Source organism: Triticum dicoccoides, chromosome 2B (genome assembly GCF_002162155.2).
Source record: "Triticum dicoccoides isolate Atlit2015 ecotype Zavitan chromosome 2B, WEW_v2.0, whole genome shotgun sequence".
Classification (NCBI taxonomy): domain Eukaryota; kingdom Viridiplantae; phylum Streptophyta; class Magnoliopsida; order Poales; family Poaceae; genus Triticum; species Triticum dicoccoides.
In genome coordinates, this window is record NC_041383.1 from 559940765 (window position 1) to 559954444 (window position 13680).

Here is a 13680-nt window from a genome sequence, read left to right on the forward strand (position 1 = left end):
TTCGGTTACCAAAACACATAACTCATATACTACATATCGTCATCTAACGTTAAGCGTGCGGACCCTCTGGGTTCGAGAACTATGTAGACATGACCGAGACACCTCTACGGTCAATAACCAATAGCGGAACCTGAATGCTCATATTGGTTCCCACATATTCTACGAAGATCTTTATCGGTCGAACTGCAATGTCAACATACGTTATTCCCTTTGTCATCGGTATGTTACTTGCCCGAGATTCGATCATCGGTATCTTCATACCTAGTTCAATCTCGTTATTGGCAAGTCTCTTTACTTTTTCCTTAATGCATCATCCCGCAACTTACTCATTAGTCACATTGCTTTCAAGGCTTCATATGATGTGCATTACCGAGAGGGCCCAGAGATACCTCTCCGATACTCGGAGTGACAAATCCCAATCTCGATCTATGCCAACCCAACAAACACCTTTGGAGATACCTATAGAGCATATTTATAATCACCCAGTTACGTTGTGACGTTTGATAGCACACAAGGTATTCCTCCGGTGTCTGGGAGTTGCATAATCTCATAGTCGGAGGAATATATATATGACACGAAGAAAGCAGTAGCAATAAAATTGAATGATCATAATGCTAAGCTAACGGATGGGTCTCGTCCATCACATAATTCTCCTAATGATATGATCCCGTTCATCAAATGACAACACATGTCAATGGCTAGGAAACTTAACCATCTTTGATCAAGGAGCTAGTCAAGTAGAGGCATACTAGGGACACAGTGTTTTGTCTATGTATTCAGACATGTATCAAGTTTTCGGTTAATACAATTCTAGCATGAATAATAAACATTTATCATGATATAAGGAAATATAAAATAACAACTTTATGATTGTCTCTAGGGCATATTTCCTTCAGTCTCCCACTTGCACTAGAGTCAATAATCTAGTTCACATTGCCATGTGATTTAACACCAATAGTTCACATCTGTATGTGATTAACACCCATAGTTCACATCACCATGTGACCATCACCCAAAGGGTTTATTAGAGTCAATAATCTAGTTCACATCGCTATGTGATTAGCACCCAAAGATTACTAAGGTGTGATCATGTTTTTCTCGTAAGAGAAGTTTAGTCAACGAGTCTGCTACATTGAGAGCCGTATGTATTTTGCAAATTTTCTATGTCTACAATGCTCTGCATGGAGCCACTCTAGATAATTGCTCCCACTTTAAATATTTGTATCCAGATTGAGACTCATAGTCATCTGGATCAGTGTAAAAGCTTGCATTAACGTAACTCTTTACGACGAACTCTTTATCATCTCCATAACCGAGAAATATTTCCTTAGTCCTCTAAGGATAATTTTGACTGCTGTCTAGTGATCTACTCCTGGATCACTATTGTACCCCCTTGCCAAACTCATTGGCAAGGCACACAACAGGTCTGGTACACAGCATGTCATACTTTATAGATCCTATGACTGAGGCATTGGGAATGACTTTCATTCTCTCTCTATCTTCGGCCGTGGTCAGGCTTTAAGTCTTACTCAAGTTTACACCTTGTAATTCAAGCAAGAACTCCTTTGACTGATCCATTTTTAAACTCTTTCAAAATCTTGTCAAGGTATGTACTCATTAAAAAATCTTACCAAGCTATCTCTATAGTTCTTGATGCCCAATATGTAAGCAGCTTCACCGAGGTCTTTCTTTGAAAAAACTCCTTTCAAACACTCCTTTATGCTTTTTAGAAAATTCTACATAATTTCCGATCAACAATATGTTATTCACATATACTTATCAGAAATGTTGTAGTGCTTCCACTCACTTTCTTGTAAATACAGGCCTCTCCGAAAGTTTGTATAAAACTATATGCTTTGATCAACTCATCAAAGTGTATATTCCAACTCCGATATGCTTGCACCAGTCCACAGATGGATCGCTGGAGCTCGCACACTTTGTTAGCACCTTTAGGATCGAAAAAATCTCCTGGTTGCATCATATACAACTCTTCTTAGAGATATCCATTTAAGGAATGAAGTTTTGACATCCATTTGCCAGATTTCATAAAATGTGGCAATTGCTAACATGATTCGACGAACTTAAGCATCGCTACGGTAGAGAAAGTCTCATAATAGTCAACCCCTTGAACTTGTCGAAAACCTCTTGCGACAAGTCAAGCTTTATAGATAGTAAGATTACCATCAGCGTCAGTCTTCTTCTTGAATATCCATTTATTCTCTGTGGGTCGCCGATCATAGGGCAGATCCACCAAAGTCCACACTTTGTTCTCATACATGGATGCTATCTCAGATTTCATGGCCTCAAGCCATTTATCGGAATCTGGGCTCATCATAGCTTCTTCATAGTTCGTAGGTTCGTCATGGTCCAGTAACATGACCTCCAGAACAGGATTACCATACCACTCTGGTGCGGATCATGCTCTGCTTGACCTACAAGGTTCTGCAGCAACTTGATCCATAGTTTCATGATCTTTATCATTAGCTTCCTCTCCAGTTGGTGTAGGCATCACGGGAACGGATTACTCAGATGAGCTACTTTCCAAATTGAGAGCAGGTACAATTACCTCATCAAGTTCTACTTTCCTCCCACTCACTTCTTTCGAGAGAAACTCCTTCTCCAAAAAGGTTCCATTCTTAGCAACAAAGATTTTGCCTTTGGACTTGTGGTAGAAGGTGTACCCAATTGTTTCCTTAGGTTATCCTATGAAGACGCACTTCTCCGATTTGGGTTCGAGCTTATCAGGCCGAAGCCTTTTGACATAAGCATCGCATCCCCAAACTTTAAGAAACGACAACTTAGGTTTGTCACCAAACCACAGTTCATACGGTGTCGTCTCAACGGATTTTGATGGTGCCCTGTTTAACATGAATGCGGATGTCTCTAATGCATAACTCCAAAACAATAGTGGTAAATCGGTAAGAGACATCATAGATCGCACCATATCTAATAAAGTGCAGCTACGACGTTTGGACACACCATTAAGCTGTGGTGTTCCAAGTGGCGTGAGCTGTGAAACTATTCCACATTGTTTTAATGAAGGCCAAACTCGTAACTCAAATATTCACCTCCATGATTAGATCGTAGAAACTTTATTTTCTTGTTACGATGATTCTCCACTTCACTCTAAAATTCTTTGAACTTTTTCAAATGTTTCAGACTTGTGTTTCATTAAGTATATATACCCATATCTGCTCAAATTATCTATGAAGGTCAGAAATAAACGATACCCGCCATGAGCCTCAACACTCATTGGACCGCATAATGTATTATTTCCAATAAGTCACTAGCTCGTTCCATTGTTCCGGAGAACAGAGTTTTAGTCATCTTGCCCATAAGGCACGGTTCGCAAGTATCAAATGATTGATAATCAAGTGATTCCAAAAGTCCATCCTTTTGGAGATTCTTCATGTGCTTTACACCGATATGACCCAAACAGCAGTGCCACTAATATGTTGCACTATCATTATCAACTTTGCATCTTTTGGCATCAATATTATGAATATGTGTATGACTATGATCAAGATTCGATAAACCATTAACATAGGGTATATGACCATATAAGTTTTTATTCATGTAAACAGAATAACAATTATTCTCTATCTTAAATGAATAACCGTATTGCAATAAACATGATCTAATAATATTCATGCTCAATGCAGACACCGAATAACATTTATTTAGGTTCAACACTAATCCCGAAAGTATAGGGAGTGTGTGATGATGATCATATCACTCTTGGAACCACTTCCAACACACATCGTCACTTCACCCTCAACTAGTCTCTATTTATTCGGCAACTCCTGTTTCGAGTTACTAATCTTAGCAACCGAACAGGTACCAAATACCCAGGGGCTACTAGAAGAACTAGTAAGGTACACATCAATAACATGTATATCAAATATACCTTTGTTCACTTTGCCATCCTTGTTATCCGCCATATATTTGGGGTAGTTCCGCTTCCAGTGACCATTTCCTTTGTAGCAGATGCACCCAATTTCAGGCTTAGGTCCAGGTTTGGGATTCTTCACGGGAGTGACAACTTGCTTGCCATTCTTCTTGAAGTTCCCTTTCTTTTCATTTGCCCTTTTTCTTGAAACTAGTGGTCTTGTTTAATCATCAACACTTGATGCTTTTTCTTGATTTCTACCTTCGTCGATTTCAGCATCACGAAGAGCTCGGGAATCGCTTTCGTCATCCCTTGCATATTATAGTTCATCACAAAGTTCCAGTAACTTGGTGATGGTGACTAGAGAACTCTGTCAATCACTATCTTATCTGGAAGATTAAGTCCCACTTGATTCAAGAGATTGTAGTACACAGACATTCTGAGCACATGCTCACTAGCTGAGCTATTCTCCTCCATCTTTTAGGCGAAGTACTTGTCAGAGGTCTCATACCTCTCGACACGGGCATGAGTCTAAAATACCAATTTTAGCTCTTGGAACATCTCATATGCTCCGTGGTGTTCAAAATGTTTTTGAAGTCCCGGTTCTAAGCCATAAAGCATGGTGCACTAAACTATTAAGTAGTCATCATATTGAGCTAACCAAACGTACATAATGTCTGCATATGCTCCTGCAATAGGTCTGTCACCTAGCAGTGCATCAATGACATAATTCTTCTGTGCAGCAATGAGGATAAACCTCAGATCACGGACCCAGTCCGCATCATTGCTACTATTGTCTTTCAACTTAGTTTTCTCTAGGAGCATAAAAAAAATAGGGGAGCTACAACACGAGCTGTTGATCTACAACATAATTTTGCAAATACTATCAGGACTAAGTTCATGATAAATTAAAGTCTAATTAATCATATTACTTAAGAACTCCCACTTAGATTGACATCCCTCAAGTCATCTAAATGATACGTGATCCAAATCAACTAAACCATGTCTGATCATCACTTGAGATGGAGTAGCCTTCAATGGTGAACATTACTATGTTGATCATATCTACTATATGATTCACGTTCGACCTTTTGCTCTCCAGTGTTCTGAGGCCATATCTGTATATGCTAGGCTCGTCAAGTTTAACCTGAGTATTCCGCGTGTGCAAATCTAGCTTGCACCCATTGTATTTGAACGTAGAACTTATCACACCCGGTCATCCCGTGGTATCTCAGCACGAAGAACTTTCGCAATGGTGCATACTCAAGGAGAACACTTATACCTTGAAATTTAGTAAGGGTTCATTTTATAATGCTACCACCGTACTAAGCAAAATAAGATGCATAAAAAGATAAACATCACATGCAATGAAAATATGTGACATGATATGGCCATCATCATCTTGTGCTCATGATCTCCATCACCAAAGAAACGTCATGATCTCCATTGTCACCGGTTTGACACCTTGATCTCCATCGTAGCGTCGTGGTCGTCTCGCCAACCATTGCTTCTATGACTATCACTACCGCTTAGAGATAAAGTAAAGCAATTACATAGCACTTGTATTTCATAAAATAAAGCGACAACCGTATGCCTCCTGCCAGTTGCCGATAACTTTTACAAAACATGATCATCTCATACAACAATCTTTATATCACATCATGTCTTGACCATATCACATCACAACATGCCCTCCAAATACAAGTTAGACATCCTCTACTTTGTTTGTTGCAAGTTTTACATGGCTGGTACGGGCTGCTAGCATGAACCGTACATACCTACGGTACAAAAACCACAATGGTGATTTATCAAGTTTGCTGTTTTAACCTTCACAAGGACTGGCCGCAGTCAAATTCGATTCGACTAAAGTTGGAGAAACAGACACCCGCCAGACACCTTTATGCAAAACTAATTGCATGTCTGTTAGAGGAACCAGTCTCATGAACGCGGTCATGTAAGGTTGGTCCGGGCCGCTTCATCCAACAATACCGCCAAATCAAAATAAGACATTGGTGGTAAGCAATATGACGATCACCGCCCACAACTCATTGTATTCTACTTGTGCATATCATCTACGCATAGACCTTGCTCTGATGCCACTGTTGGGAAACATAGCATGCAATTTCAAAAAAAATCCTACGCTCATGCAAGATCTATCTAGGAGATGTGTAGCAACGAGAGGGGGAGAGTGTGTCCATGTACCCTCATAGACCAAAAGCGGAAGCATTAACTTAATGCGGTTGATGTAGTCGTACGTCTTCTCGAATCAACCGATCAAGTACTGAACGTATGACACCTCTGAGTTCTGCACATGTTCACCTCGATGACGTCTCTCGAACTCTTGATCCAGTAGAGGCACGAAGGAGTCGATGAGTTCCGTCAGCACGACGACGTGGTGACGGTGATGGTGATGTGATCCGCGCAGAGCTTCGCCTAAGCACCGGAGGAGTAAATGGTAGAGGGGGGCACCGCACACGGCTAAGAAACCATTGATGTGCTTTCGGGTGCCCCCCGCCCCCGTATATAAAGGAGGAGGGGAGGAGGACGACCACAAGGGGCGCCCCAAGGAGGGGAATCCTACTAGGACTCCACTCCTAGTAGGATCCGGTCCCCCCTCTTTTTCATTCTTCCGGAGGTGGAAAAGGGGAAGAAGAGGCAGTAGGAGAGGGAAAGGGGGGTGGCGCCCCCTTTCCCTAGTCCAATTCGGCCTCCTCCCTTGTGGGGGACGCACCAGCCCTTGGGGGCTGGTTAGACTCCCTCTCATGGCCCATATCTTCCACCGGGGGGTACCGGTAACCCCTCCGAAACTCCGGTATGTACCCGATACACTCCGGAACCCTTCTGGTGTATGAATACCAACTTCCAGTATATCAATCATTACCTCTCGACCATTTCGAGACTCCTCGTCATGTCCGTGATCTCATCCGGGACTCCGAACAACCTTCGGTCACCAAAACACATAACTCATATACTACATATCGTCATCGAACGTTAAACGTGCGGACCCTACGGGTTCGGGAACTATGTAGACATGACCGAGACACCTCTCCAGTCAATAACCAATAGCGGAACCTGGATGCTCATATTGGTTCCCACATATTCTATGAAGATCTTTATCGTTCTAACCGCAATGTCAACATACATTATTCCCTTTGTCATCGGTATGTTACTTGCCCGAGATTCGATCGTCGGTATCTTCATACCTAGTTCAATCTCGTTACCAGCAAGTCTCTTTACTTGTTCCGTAATGCATCTTCCCGCAACTAACTCATTAGTCACATTGCTTTCAAGGCTTCATATGATGTGCATTACCGAGAGGGTCTAGATATACCTCTCCGATACTCGGAGTGACAAATCCTAATCTCGATCTATGCCAACCCAACAAACACCTTCGGAGATACCTGTAGAGCATATTTATAATCACCCAGTTATGTTGTGACGTGTGATAGCACACAAGGTATTCCTCCGGTGTCTGGTAGTTGCATAATCTCATAGTCGGAGGAATATATATTTGACACGAAGAACGGAGTAGCAATAAAATTGAACGATCATAATGCTAAGCTAACGAATGGGTCTTGTCCATCACATCATTCTCCTAATGATGTGATCCCCTTCATAAAATGACAACACATGTGCATGGCTAGGAAACTTAACCATCTTTGATCAACGAGCTAGTCAAGTAGAGGCATACTAGGGACACGGTGTTTTGTCTATGATTCACACATGTATCAAGTTTCTGGTTAATACAATTCTAGCATGAATAATAATCATTTATCATGATATAAGGAAATATAAAATAACAACTTTATTATTGCCTCTAGGGCATATTTCCTTCAGTCTCCCACTTGCACTAGTGTCAATAATCTAGTTCACATCGCCATGTGATTTAACACCAATAGTTCACATATGTATGTGATTAACACCCATAGTTCACATCACCATGTGACAATCACCCAAAGGGTTTACTAGAATCAATAGTCTAGTTCACATTTCTATGTGATTATCACCCAAAGAGTACTAAGGTGTGATCTTGTTTTGCTCGTAAGAGAAGTTTAGTCAACGGGTCTGCTACATTTAGAGTCATATGTACTCTGCAAATTTTCTATGTCTACAATGCTCTGCATGGAGCTACTCTAGCTAATTGCTCCCACTTTCAATATGTATCCAGATTGAGACTCAGAGTCATCTGGATCGGTGTAAAAGCTTGCATTACGACAAACTCTTGCAAAAAAATCCTTTCCTTTTAACCGAGTTAGAATATACTGAAACCACATGCTGTTGGTGACGGTACAATATGCTACTGCTGAGAAAATAAAAAAGGAAAAAATAGTTGTCCCACATGACTTGTATAGAGCTACACATTTGACATGGTTTGACACAAAAGAGTTGTAGTACAATCTGCAATGCACCACTATGGACGCATTTGGTTGCCCGCATAAGGCCAACCAGGCCTGCGTGGGAATGAATCAGGCTGTTTGGTTGGCTTGTATACATTGTTCGGTCTGCACGAGACAAACTTTACAGCACTCCCAACTAGGCCTGTGACCTACGCCTGCATCGACAGCTTCTATAGAGCCAGGCTCATGCGAGGCAGGGGAGGGAACGCGGCGCTGTGCTTGTGCAACTAGGAAGATGGCACGAGTTCGCGCGCATCTTTGAAAAATCGCGGGAGAATTTCAGCTCATCTCCTGCTACTTATGAGCTGCGTTGGAATTTCCCCAAAGAGGAGAGGATGATGCAGCATAGTAGAGATACGTATTTTCCTCAGTTATGAAACCAAGGTTATTAATCAAGTAGGAGAACCAAGCAACACTACATAAACAACACCTGCACACAAACAACAAATACTTACAACCCAACGCATAGAGGGGTTATCAATCCCTCAATGGTATTGAGAAAGATTAAATTGTATTGGTTTTGATAAATAGATCTAACAAAAATACAAAATAAATAAAATAAAATAAAATAAAATTGCAGCAAGGTATTTTAGATTTAATATATGATAAAAAATAGACCCGGGGCCATTGTTTTCACTAGAGGCTTCTCTCGAGAAAATAGCATACGGTGGGTAAACAAATTACTGTTGGGCAATTGACAGAAAAGAAAATAATTATGACGATATCCAAGGCAATGATCATGCATATGGGCATCACGTCCAAGATTAATAGACCGACTACTGCCTGCATCTATGACTATTACTCCACACATCGACGGCTACCCAGCATGCATCTAGTGTATTATGTTCATGGTAAAACGGAGTAATGCTTTAAGCAAGATGACGTGATGTAGACAAGATAAACTTACGTATGAATAAACCCCATATTTTAACCCTTAATAGCAACGATACATGTGTGTCATGTCTCTTTCTATCACTAAGATTGAGCACCGCAAGATCGAACCCATCACAGAGCACCTCTTCCCATGGCAAGATAAATCAGTCTAGTTGGCCAAACTAAACCAATGAATCGGAGAAGAAATACGAGGCTATAACAATCATGCATAAAAGAGTTCAGGGATAAATCTGATCATAAACTAATAATTCATTGGATCCCAACAAACACACCACAAAAAGTCATTACATCAAATAGATCTCCAAGAACACCGAGGAGAACATTGTATTGAAGATCAAAAGGAGAGTAGAAGCCAGCTAGCTACTAAATACGGACCCGTAGGTCCGTGGTAAACTACTCATGCATCATCGGAGTGACAACAAGGATGATGAAGAACCCCTCCGTGATTGTTTCCCCCTTCGGCAGAGTGTCGGAAAAAGTATTTCGTGGACTCCCTTGAGGGTTTTGGGATTATAGAGTATTTATAGAGGCAGAGGTAGGTCAAACGGAGGGATGTGGGCCCCACTACCTACTGATACGTCTCCGTCGTATCTATAATTTTTGATTGTTCCATGCCAATATTATTCAACTTTCATATACTTTTGGCAACTTTTTATATTATTTTTGGGACAAACATATTGATCCAGTGCCCAGTGCCAATTCCTGTCTGGTGCATGTTTTTTGTTTCGCAGAAACCCAATATCAAACGGAGTCCAAACGGGATAAAAACCGACGGAGATTTTTTTGGAATATTTATGATTTTTCGGAAGTGAAATCAATGTGAAACGGTGTCCGAGGTGGTCACGAGGTAGGGGGGGCGCGCCCTACCCCCCCAGGCGCGCCCCTGACCCTCGTGGTCCACCCGTAAGGTGGTTGACGCTCTTCTTTTGGCACAAGAAAGCTAATTTTATGAGAAAGATCTAGGCGAAAGATTCACCCCAATCGGAGTTACGGATCTCCAGATATAAAGGAAACGATGAAGGGGTAGAAACAGGAAACACAGAAACAGAGAGATAGATCCAATATCGGAGGGGCTCTCGCCCCTCCCAAGACATGGGAGCGAAGGACCAGAGGGGAAACCCTTCTCCCATCTAGGGAGAAGGTCAAGAAAGAAGAATAAGAAGGGGGGCTCTCTCCCCCTTGCTTCCAGTGGCGCCGGAACACCGTCGGGGGCCATCATCATCACCACAATCTTCACCAACACCGCCGTCATCTTCACCAACATCTCCATCACCTTCCCCCTTCTATATCCAGCGGTCCACTCTCCCGCATCCCGCTGTATCCTCTACTTGAACATGGTGCTTTATGCTTCATATTATTATCCAATGATGTGTTGCCATCCTATGATGTTTGAGTAGATTTTCGTTGTCCTATCGGTGATTGATGAATTGCTATGATTGGTTTGAGTTGCATATATTATTGGTGCTGTCCTATGGTGCCCTCCGTGTCGCGCAAGCGTGAGGGACCACCGCTTTAGGGTTTGCAATATGTTTATGATTTTCTTATGGTGGGTGGCGTGAGTGACAGAAGCACAGACCCGAGTAAGTAGGTTGTTTGCGTATGGGATAAAAGGGGACTTGATACTTTAATGCTATGGTTGGGTTTTATCTTAATGAATCTTTAGTAGTTGCGGATGCTTGCTAGAGTTCCAATCATAAGTGCATATGATCCAAGTAGAGAAAGTATGTTAGCTTATGCATCTCCCTCAAATAGAATTGCAATAGCGATTACCGGTCTAGTAACATAGTCAATTGCCTAGGGACAATTCCACAACTCCTACCACCACTTTTCCACACTCGCTATATTTACTCTTTATTGCTTCTTTATCTTAACAGCCCCTAGTTTATGTTTACGTGCTATTTATTATCTTGCAAACCTATCCTATCACACCTACAAAGTACTTCTAGTTTTTTACTTGTTCTAGGTAAAGCAAATGTCAAGCGTGCGCAGAGTTGTATCGGTGGTCGATAGAACTTGAGGGAATATTTATTCTACTTTTAACTCCTCGGTGGGTTCGACACTCTTACTTATCGAAAACTGTTGCGATCCCCTATACTTGTGGGTTATCAAGACCTTTTTCTGGCATCGTTGCTGGGGAGTCATAGCTGGGGTGAATATTCTCGTGTGTGCTTGTTTGCTTTATCACTAATTAATTTTTATTTACTGTTCTTAGTTGTTTTCTATCTTTAGTTATGGGTAGGAAACGCAAAATACCAAAAAATTTAGTTATACCTACTGCTCCAATGGTTGAAGAACCACTCAAAATCTATCACACTACTGAAGCTTTTTACTTGGATCATCTTCGATCCCTATGTGCTCGTGCTGAAACCCCCACTAGTTTAGTTCAGGGAAAATCTTTAGATGAGCATGCTTGTTATGTGCGACACCGTATATCTGAAAAGGGAAATTATTATGGGGTCAAATTCAACGTTTGCAATGCTATGCTTGGAATTTATGTGAAATATATGATGTTACTTGTTGTTCTGAAAACCCTAAGAAACACCTTCCCTATCAATGCCCGTTTAGTAATAATGGAATCGTATATTCGTATGCTAAGGGTGTTTATAATTACTATGATGTTCAACAAATTTAAGAATTTGTTGCTTTTAAGGGTGCTTTTGAAATTGCTTCTTTAATTGAAACGTATGATGCTACTTTTCACAAATCTGAAAATTTTGCCATACTTGAATATTATTATGAGAATTATGCTTCTAATGCCTATGTTAAACAACATATCGAGGCTTACCCCGCTGTCCAAGAAGAGATTAATATTTTGTAGGAGCCTATGGAAGAGGAAATTGATGAAATTGTGAGCTCATTGGATGAAAAAGATGATGAGGAGAGCGAAGAACAAAAGAAGGAAGAGCGGATTGATCACCCGTGCCCACCTTCTAATGAGAGTAACTCTTCAACTCATACATTGTTTAATTTCCCTTCGTGCTTACCGAAGGATGATTGCTATGATGACTGTTATGATCCCTTTGATTCTCTTAAAATATCCCTTTTTGATGATGCTTGCTATGATTGTGGCCAAGATGCCAATATGAATTATGCTTATGGAGATGAACTTGCTATAGTTCCTTTTGTTAAACATGAAATTGTTGCTATTGCACCCACGCGTGATAGTCCTATTATCTTTTTGAATTCTCCCTACTACACTATATCGGAGAAGTTTGTGCTTATTAAGGATTATATTGATGGGTTGCCTTTTACCATTGCACATGATGATTTTGATGAATATAATATGCATGTGCTTGCTGCTCCTACTTGCAATTATTATGAGAGAGGAACTCTATCTCCGCCTCTTTATGTTTCCAATATGATAGAATTGCAAGAAACTGTTTATACTATGCATTGGCCTTTACTATGTGTGCATGAATTGTTCTTTTATGACATGCCGATGCATAGCAAGAGAGGTAGACTTCGTTGTTGCATGATATATGTTACTTTGTGCTCACTACTAAATTACAAATCATTGTTAATTAAAATTGGCTTTGATATACCTTGGGATCCGGGTCGATCCATTACTTGAGCACTAAATGCCTAGCTTAATGGCTTTAAAGAAAGTGCTGCTAGGGAGACAACCCGGAAGTTTTAGAGAGTCATTTATTTCTGTTGAGTGCTTTCATATAGTTTAAAAACAACAAAAATAAAGAGGGGAACCCAAAACTTTTCAAAAAGAGAAGTGAAAGTGAGAGAGACGAGCATTGTGAAAGTGGGGGACGTCCTTGAACTTTGTTCATGCCCATGGGAACTTTGTGAATCTTAATTACAGAAACTTTTCAATAAAAATAATTATCCCATTGTACAATTCCATTGTATTATAAAAGTAATGTGCCAAGGTTTGCCTTTAGGATGTTTACAATGCTTGTTGGTTTGTACGGTGCAGGACAGAAACTTTGGCTGTAGTTCACGATTTTACATTTTTAACTGGAACGTCAATTAGTTCTGATTCCTTTTTCACTGTCTTTATATACAACATTTTTATTTTACCTAATTTTTGTAGAATTTGTGGGGTACCAGAAGTATGGTGGATGTTCAGATTGCTACAGACTGTTCTGTTTTTGACAGATTCTGTTTTTGATGCATAGTTTGCTTGTTTTGATGAATCTATCAATTTATATCAGTGGATTAAGCCATGGAAAAGTTATATTACAGTAGACACAATGAAAAAACAAAATATGAATTGGTTTGCAACAATACTTAGAGTGGTGATTTGCTTTATTATACTAACGGATCTTACTGAGTTTTCTGTTGAAGTTTTGTGTGGATGTAGTGTCTAATCGAGGATGTTTCGATGTGAGAAGAAGGAAGAGAGGAAAGAGCTCAAGCTTGGGGATTCCTGAGGCACCCCAAGTAAATATTCAAGGAGACTCAAGCGTCTAAGCTTGGGGATGCTGGGGAGGCATCCCCTCTTTCTTCAACAAGTATCGGTATGTTTTTGGATTCGTTTCATTCATG